This window comes from Malaclemys terrapin, chromosome 15 (assembly GCF_027887155.1).
Source record: "Malaclemys terrapin pileata isolate rMalTer1 chromosome 15, rMalTer1.hap1, whole genome shotgun sequence".
Classification (NCBI taxonomy): Eukaryota; Metazoa; Chordata; order Testudines; family Emydidae; genus Malaclemys; species Malaclemys terrapin.
Window position 1 is genome coordinate 24955330 of NC_071519.1, and position 9779 is coordinate 24965108.

The following is a 9779-nucleotide window of genomic DNA, read 5'->3' on the forward strand; positions in this document are numbered from 1 at the left end:
GTCTTGCTCTGTCTGGAATGAAAGGAGGATCAAGGAGATTCCTGGGTCCACCAGGAAGCGAAAGGGGCGTGGTTTCCCAGCTCCTTCACACAAACAGGCTCGCCTAGACACCGTGGCAGCCATGCGACATCCCATCCCTCATTCCACACCTGCCCATAATTTCCAACCATTTGGGAGATATTTCACTGCATTGTGCAACGCACTGGCAGCTAAAGGACCAAATCCTGAGAGCTGAAGGCCACCTGACCTCCGTAGAAGTTGCCAGTGTTCATCAGCTCTTAGACTCGGTCCCGAAGCAAACAGCTGTCAACCAGCCCCTCATTACTTGGGAGTTATAAGAACACTCTACTTTAAGGATTTTTAAATTTTTGTTTTAAACTTATCAACAAAAAGCATGCTTGCAACATCTGAATCCCCAAGACTCAGACCAACCCACATCCTGCTCCCCTTTCTCCCTCCTCCCTCTCCCTACTTAAAGTTCTAAGCCATGCATTTAGCAAACTCCCAGAGCCCTTAGGATTTGGGTTGGGGATGACCTCTCAATTGCACGTGTCCTGAGGTTACCCAACAAAACTGGGTGAGATACGTATTGCCATACAAAAAGACAAGGAACAGAGACTCCGGCATTGAAGAGTCTACTAGGTTAAAACATAAGAGGGGGAAAAAATCCATCTCTGAAAGGATCACTGATAGGGACAGAAGAACAAACCGATGAAGAATGTTCTCCACATGGAGTGTATCCTGCGGAGAGGGCAAGGAAAAACTGAACTCACTTCCTAGCTTTCCCAGCTCTCATCCAAATCTAACTGCCTCAAGCCCCTTTCTCGGAGAGCAGAATAAGGCTTTATGATCATTCCCTGGACACTAATACTTCCATACAGGGATCTGTTTTCCTACCACAAAAGTGAAACAGAGAGTGAGTGAGTGAGTGTGTGTATCTACCTTGCCAAACCACAGTTTAGTTTGGGGGCACACTGCCTTACACACCAAGGCCATCACTGCTTTCTCAGCTGTAATGAGTCTTCAATGCTTTGTATTTACCATCAGCACTTTTGAAACATTAGTGAATTTAAACTTCACAACCTTCCCTGTGAGGCACTATACCAGTCTGAGAGATGGGTAAATAGAGTCACCGAACAGGGAAGTGATTCAAGATAATAAAAAGCAAGTCAACAGTGGAAATGGGAACTCAATCCTGACTCCCAGTCTTCCTGTGAAGACCACCCCTCCTCTGCTTCACCGTGCACTCACCCTCTTGCAGAGCACCGAGAAAAACACGCACAGTGAATTCCCTCCAAAACCCTGCATGTGACAACTGACCACCCACAAAACAGCGAAACCGACTGCACACGAAGTGCTGACAAATCACTTGTCAGTTACTCGTCACCTTCATGGTGACCTATAACAGTAGTAAGTACAACATTTCCAGATGACAATGTGATTTTGAAGTTTATAGTGTCCCTTTAAATACACGGATTTTCAAGAGTCTTGGAGAGCACACATACACAGTTCTAAACTCTGCTCTAGATTATGCAGGTGTAAATCCACAGTAATGAAGTCAGCTGAGGTATTCTGAATTTATACAGGTTTAAGTGAGAACAGAATTTAGCTAATTTTTTAATGCAAACAAAGACTTGCAAATCTCTAGTTTATACACACACAATGCAAACTTCACTTCATAGCAATTAATGCTTCCTCCTTTACGAATACAGTATATGCTACTTTTGGATGGACCAGTGAGCATGATGCTTACTGCTGCCTTTCTGGAGAGGTAAGGGGTGAACAAGTCCACAAGCTAGGATGACAGGCCATTCAAAAACTTGCAGAAATACACCACCACCACCACGTTGTGATGGCATCACAGCACTCTGGCACGGTGCATCGCAACAGTTCAGCTTTTTGCTGCAATAGCGCAAATGTTACAGCAAGGACAAGTTTCTCAACTATAACGCCACAGCTTGCAAGTGAGTCTTGGGTGGTGTTAGCTGTGGGAGCCTTGTGCTCAGCATCTGAGACTCTAAAACCACACAAACTCTCCCCCCCCCCACCCCAAATAAGGACCCTGCACGACAGGGCATTTTATAGCGGTTTTATCTTTCCCTGAAGTTTCTGGCATAAGTCACTATGGGAGGGAACTAGTTTCAACTGAGCATTGGTGCAATCGGGCATGGAAAATGCTACATTTCGCAAATCAAGGAATAAAAGAAATAGGTTTTCATCTGTTTCCTCAGAAGCAAATGTTTCTGAAAAGAGCAGGTTTCACTTCTCATAAGTGACCAGAGAGTAAAATCCATATTGATTTTACATTAGAGGGCTTTTGTGCGTTTGTTTTTAAAAACACTAAAAAAGTCAGAACAAATGAGGTGCCATTAAATACTACACAGCAAAGCATTTGTTGTAGAGAAGATTTTTATATACATGCCTTTCCTGATCCTCCCCATGCATCTACATGCTTTCTGCCTACAGCACTCCCTGTGCCCAGCAATTTTGGCAGTCTAGTTTGAGAGATGCTCAGACACAGGCCCTCTACCCAAGAATGTAAGATTGTCAGGAGACCACGTAAGCAGAGATGTGGCAACACAGACCTGGTATAAGCAAGTGTAAGTTCACCGAAATCAATGGGTGTTGCACCTGGTTACTGAACCCCTGGAAACCTGTTCTCACACAGACTAGTATAAGCCTGGAGTAACTCCAGTCAAGTCAATGGAGATACACTAGTGTAAACGCAGAGTCAGATCAGAATTCAGCTGTTGCTCTCCGTTAAATGGACATCAAAACAGTGAACAACAGCACTATTATTCACTACCCCTCCCGCAACACAACACACTTCCTGACAAATGACTCCACGGGGAGCACACTCAGATCTTAACATGCGGCTGGCAGCAAGATATTCTCGATTCTCCAGGTATTGTAAGGATATCTGTCTAACACCACAAACATCACCCCCACGCGTGCACACGCTGGGGTTAGTTATACAGACACGGATTTGTTTTCACATCACACACCTGCACGCACACACACGCGCAAACACACACACACACACACACACAGATCCTGACAGTGTGCAACATGTGCATCTGCATACATCCATCACAGGCTGCTTTAAAGATATCTTGAGGCCTCCTGCGGCATTGGCTTGGGCACCAGTGGCAGCTCGCAGCCCTGCTGGAAGAGTGTAGCCCTTGCCGGCCTACAGGAAGCAAAGCCACTCCTGACTCCTGTGCCAAGAGCAGAAACTGAAATAAGCTGCCATTTTGTATTGCCAAGCGAGAAACTGCGCTGACAGTCCACTTTCCAGCACAGCCACGCGGAGAGACGGGTGGCACAAGTAATCAGTTCCTGGCACATACTGGTCCTGGTCACGCTGAGACATAGTGATGAGGTCTCGGAGGATTGCACAGTAAATGCTGTGGGTGTTCCGTGCTTCAAATCGCCCTCAGTTCAGATGCTAGGTAGCAAACAAGTGAGAACCCTCTCAGCCCAGCGTCCCTCGGACACGGTCCTGCTGGGATCACTTAATGCACCTCAAAACGATCACACGTCTGTGAGGAAACCAAGACTCTGCCTGAGCAGCCACCGACTTGCCCTGCTCACTCCCTGTCTCACAGTTCAATGGTCCTCTCCCCCTGCCTGAGGCCATATGCAAGGCAAAGACCCAAAACAGTGAGTGAAGGTGTAGGTCTCTGTAGACTCAATAGAACCTGGTGCCCACTGACTTTTAGCTCCAGTACACGTGGCTGCTTAGCCTTGGTTCCTTCCCAGTCCAGCTGGGGCCTGGGCTAAACACCTTTTTCAAGCAGCTCCCCTCCCCGCTCCTTGGGCCAGCTAGCTTGACTGCATCCCACTGCTACCATCTTGGTTCCAGGATTTGGTGATTTAAATTATTTGCAGTGGCTAGAGAAAGAAAAGCAGCCGGTCCTGATTTGGGGATAGAGGAACAAAATGAAGGTCAGGCCCTTGTAATATGGAGTAGCTAAGAGGGGTTCTCCATGCCTTGTCTCTGTTCCTATCCCTTGCCCCGAGTCTTACTGCTTCTCTCCGCTTCCCTCCCTCCCGCCCTCTCCTTATCCCCCACCCCACCCCATACCAAACATCTAACATCCTCCCCGTCACCCTCAACATCCCCTTTACATGCAAATATATCAGAATCCTGTGCATCTACATCTACCTCTTTTCCTATGTTTCTCTACCTATTTATACAGCGCTTATGTACATCTCTATTTCAGTTCTTCAGAAATGTTCCTTTCTATACAAGGATCAACTGCCAGCTCCGGGCTGGAGTGACTGGTGAACCCCAAGAGGTTCACAGGAAGTAAGGAAATAGAGGAAGCTGGAGTTGATTGGCCCATCCTCGCTGGGAAACCACTTCTGCAGCCTCCACATCCCAGTAGAGACGGGCCTGAGCCATCGAGTTTGGCCTTGGATCCGAACGTCTCAAAGTCCAGACGTGTTTGGATCCAAGGATTTGGTTCTAGCCTACCACTAAAACAAAAGGGACAAGTCACCCATGTGCCTCTTCCTCCTTCGCCTGTGCACGGTGTACTGGCAGACGGCGATACTGCCTCCTTTTGCTGGTGTCTCCTATCCAAAAGCAATGGACAGCTGTTGACCTGGGCTGGGGTTAGTTACGTTTCCCAGCAGCTAACATTGAGCATTAAAATCCACTGCACCAACAGCAGCTGCCAAATCAAAGAGTGTATTATTATTTATATCACTAGTGCTTATGAGCCCTCACCATTCAGCTAAAAAGGGCAGATAAGAGGGAGCCACCTAAGCTGCTACAGAGAGCATCTGTTAATTATGAGCCAGAAAGTTTTACTAGTTTTTGTCTCTCCTATCTGGACTGTTGGGCCAGAAGTGTAGGATTTCTGCCCTAGTGATCGTCAGGAAAAAATTAATTCCAAATTTAATCATCCTAAATTGGGATCATCGGCCTGGCTCCCTCCCACCCACCCCCCGACTTGCTCAGTGAAAGCTTCCACCACCCAAATGGAAGGGCAAATGGAAAAACAAAATGAAACGGTCACCAATAAACAGACCCAGCTAACATAGTAATGTCTGAAAACTCATTATGGAGGGACTCCAATAACCATTCATGAGGAGGGAAGACAGCCCTGCCACTGGAGGTCCTGTCCCTGAACGTCGGGACAGCCAGTGAGGATGATCCAGGGGGATCTCAGCTGCCTCATGGGGACATAGGACAAAAAAGTTGAAGAAATACAAATTCCAAAACCCCAACCAATCCACTCAGACTGATGCTGTCCAGGGAGCAATTCTAAAACAGCAGCAGCATGAGACTCGAATGCAGTCACCTTGTCCAGAAGCCATTGGACAAAGACAAACCTGTGCTGGAGAAAACTAACCATGTCCATGCTCTCTCTCCATCCACCGCCCTCCTTAATCTCTCTGACCCCTTAAAGCCCGGGGGAGGGGGGCACTTTTCTTTCTCCTCCTTTCCCAACAATAAGAAGGAATTCTAAAAATGGTTTGTGTCTCAAATAAAGAGCAAATTCAGAATGAAAGCAAAGTCACCGGGCATAAAATACACCCAAGTCTGGAGAACAGGCCATATGTACCCCTGGGGTAACAGCACTGACTGCAGCGGACTTACAGAAGAGATGGATGTACCCACATATATTCACTGAGGGGGAACAATGTAAACCTCTTTAGGAGATGCCAAATCCCCATGTAGGTGTGCTTACTAATCCCTCAAACTAACACCAAAGCCGCTGCAGTGGTACAGCTCAGCACACTTCAAATAATACATTAAGTTGTGCATTACATATTCATTAGATAGCCATCAATTAACTCTCTGAAACTGTTTATTAAAATCAAGCTTCTGCTTTTATGAGACTGTCATTAGACCTCAACAAACAGGGTCAGTTTCCCAAATGGACATTTTTTAGGATACGTTTCTTTTTAGTTATATTGTTTACTGAAGTTAATGGAGGGACTCCAAATTTACACACCAGTGCATTGGGGACCAGAATCTCACCGTTTAGGCCTCTGAAATCCAATTTCTTCAAGAATTTTGCATCCACACGAGTGTCCCTGAACAAATGCCATGATTTTTGCTTATTGCCCAGACAATCTTGCAACTTCCTGATATGTTGTACTAAGTTGGAAAAATCCTGATCCACCTCTATAATGAATTTGGGACTACAGGTCAGGCTCTCTGCCAAGCCGATAGGGGCTGGAACAGGAGAAGGAGGAGCGAATGACCCCCTGCAGACTTAGGAGTGGTACTAGTGGGCTCTGTCCTTCAGCCCTCCCTGGCCAGCCCCATCAAATGTACATCACAACAGCCCCATCAAATATGCATTTTTAGTGCATCTTATCCTCAAAGGACTTTACTAATAGAGGGGTGAAATATTGGAACGGCCTTCCGAGGGAAACGGTGGGGGCGACGGACCTGTCTGGTTTTAAGATTAAGTTGGATAAGTTTATGGAGGGAATGGTTTAATGATAAAACATAGTAGCCAAGGAAAACCAAGCAATGGTACATGAACAGCATAATGGCCAACAAGGGTCAGGCTAGAGACTCTTGCCTATATGCTCGGGGTATTACTGATCGCCATATTTGGGGTCGGGAAGGAATTTTCCTCCAGGGTAGATTGGCTGAGCCTCTGGAGGTTTTTCGCCTTCCTCCGCAGCATGGGGCAGGGATCACTAGCAGGAGGGTCTCAGCCGATTGAAGTCACTAAAACACAGGATTGGGGACTTCAACGGTAGAGTCCAGGGAAGGGTCTTGCGGCCTGCAGCATGCAGGGGGTCAGACCAGATGATCATAATGGTCCCTTCTGACCTTAATGTCTATGAGAATAGTAACTAATGAATCCTCAAGAGTCCTGTGAGGTAGTTAAATTAATATTATTGTCCCCATTTTACAGATGGAGAAACTGAAGCAGAGAGGTGAAGTTACTTGCCCAAGGCCCATAGAGGAAACCAGTGGCAGAGATGAGAATAGAAATCCTGACTCCCAGTACTATGCTCAAACCACGCCTTTCAGTTCCATTTCATAAGGGATAACTTCACTTACCAAGCCTACATTACACATGAAGTTCAGTAGCTATCACAACACAATTTCCTGCGATCTGCATGCGTGTCTGACTCAGCTTTTCCTCCACACTTAACTAGAAACAGGATCATCGTCTCCAATTCTCCCTGAAAGTATGGCTGAATCACAATCCAGTGCCACGGAGATAAATTGAGACATCACAAACAGACATAGCGCCTTCAACATACTGAGAACTGCCTCCAAAAGTCACAACAGGAGAATGGAAGTAAGTGACCAAGGAGGTATTCCAGTTGCTGTTCAGGTAGCAAGCTCCAGACACTGGAAAATTATCATGGATTCCCATAACCAGGACTTCCTGTATTAGTGAAAAGAAGATCCAAGAAATCTGGGAGTAAAAGACAAGGTGCTCGATTCTGCATCTGGGGGCAGCGTCTGACTGGTATGTCAGCACTCACAAAGGATATTTAGACATCTGATAAATACGTTGCACTGCTAACCTGTGAATTTATAATGCATCCAGCACCATGGTATCTGGAGACTATCTATACATACGATGACTATCTATACATACGAGGGCATAGCATTTTCCATCTGAAGATCTCAAATCATATAACAAACATTAATGACTAAGCTTCATAACTCCTCCTTGAGATTGGGATACAAATCCTATTTTATTTTACAGGCAGGGAAACTGAGGCACGAAGACATTAAGTCACTCACTCAAGCTCTCACAGTCTATGGCAGAGCTGGGAACAGAAGCCAGGTCTCTAGAATTCCAGTCCGGTACCTTAACTGCAAAAGTCATTTTTCTCCAAGTGCCTACTTTACATGCAGGTATAAACCCCCAAATCCACTTACTAAGTCTCCCTCCTCACACCAGTACACTTTGCTTATAAACATAAGACGTTCTCAACAAAGAACAGATTTGCAAGGCAAATTTGAGTTTCAAAGAGTTGGGCCTAAATTTTTCAAAAGAAACCTGCAGGGCTGGCTGGAATGCCATACGAAGCCTGCGCTCTGAGGAGGTCAGGAGGACCCCACCACCACCCAACTTTTACAGAGCAGTTTAGTCAGTTCTCCTCTTTTCTCAGAGAGGGACAACTAGCCCTTTGCAGAGAAAACTGTTCCATCAGGGCATCCAGGTGCAATCCTGGGAGATAATATACATTTGCTTAACAAAATAAAGTGAGGGAGGAAGTTCTGCTTGGCTCCTCTCTCCCCCAGTTTTAAAAGGAAGTCTAAGATATAGTCAGATTTAAATACTACTACTAACAATATTAAAGTCATAATCAAACTTTTCCTGCTTCGGTCAGTTGGCTGTACTTACACGGCTGACACTCATGGTCTATATCTGCGGTACAACTTCACTGTCGATTTGCAGAAATGGTAGCAGTGCACCTGCACTCCCATCCCCCACATATTGTTGCCCATGTTCTCAATCACCACACCTAGCTGCAATAGGAAAAGTTGTCATGTAAAAAAATCTGGCAACTGAGATTATGTGGAAATGGAGCTGAAGGATTGTGATGGGGAGAATTCTTACACAGAAATATTCTACACAGCAGGAAAACCAAACTTCTCAAAAGGTGCAAAAATCTATGGATTTGATGTTATGATCTTGTAGTATTTACATTCTTGACAAAGCAGGAGTGCTCTGTAGAGCCAGATGAAAAACATTCCTGCTGTCGGTGGTGCCTCACGGTTCCCGTGAAACTTTGTTTTTTTGGATGTTGCCTGGGATTTTCAGGAAAACCAATAAAAAGGGAGGTATTTCCATGGGGGATGGCCATAATTTTACTGATGAAACAGCAAAAATTTCCTACTAGGACAGGTTTACAAAAAAGGAGTTTGGCCCAGGAATTTTTCTGCCATGTTAAATAAAAAGCTGTGTTTGCAGCTGACCAAGAAAAAGGCAAAACATTTTCAACAGGGTAGAAACGGGAGAAGAGTTGGCATCCTTTGGCACAGCTCAACCATCCCAGGTTGCCAAGGTGAAAAGAACCCCCCCACACACACACCCATGTAGACCATTGAAGCCAGATGGTTGTGAAAGTAGTTTCCAGAATGAAAGGAGAGGCCATTTGCCATAGCACTGGCAACATTTGCTATGGTTGAAGGGGCCAATATTTTTCCCTTCATGCCCATCACCTCCCCCTTCCCCAAACATTAACCACAATAGTAGCTAAGGTCAAGGAGACAGGGAGGAGGCAGCTGTAAAGGCTAAAGAATAGTTTGAAAAAGGAAAGATGCTTCCATGTGGCTCACTGGCTGGATTTCCCTTTCCAGGGTCCTATATGGCTCACAGAACTGAAAGAGATGGAGAAGGCAGCAGCTCCAGGTCTCTAATGGTTGAAGGCCATGGAAAGCAGGGGGTTGTCTGCTCAAAGTGTCTGCACAAGAAACAAACCCGTAGAAAACTGACCACGTGAGCTGGCATATTCTGCCAATCGTCCCTGCATCTAAGTCCTCTAGGGCTACATAAGTCAGGACAGTGAGAGGGTCTTGGAGACAGTCATCCCAAGAGACCCAAGATACTGCCCTGTTAATATGAAGAGCTACCACGATTAACCCAGAAAGTGCTCGAAAAGTAAACATCCTGCATGGACGGTTACAAAGCAAGAGCAGAAGAAAGAAGGGTCTTTGCAAGTGAAGTGAAGTTTGCCCTGTACAGAGAGTCAGCAGAAGGCCTATGCACCTCATCAAAATAGAGCTTCCGGGAGACTTGAGTGGTGCGTAGACATTGTGCTACCCCTCTGCACAG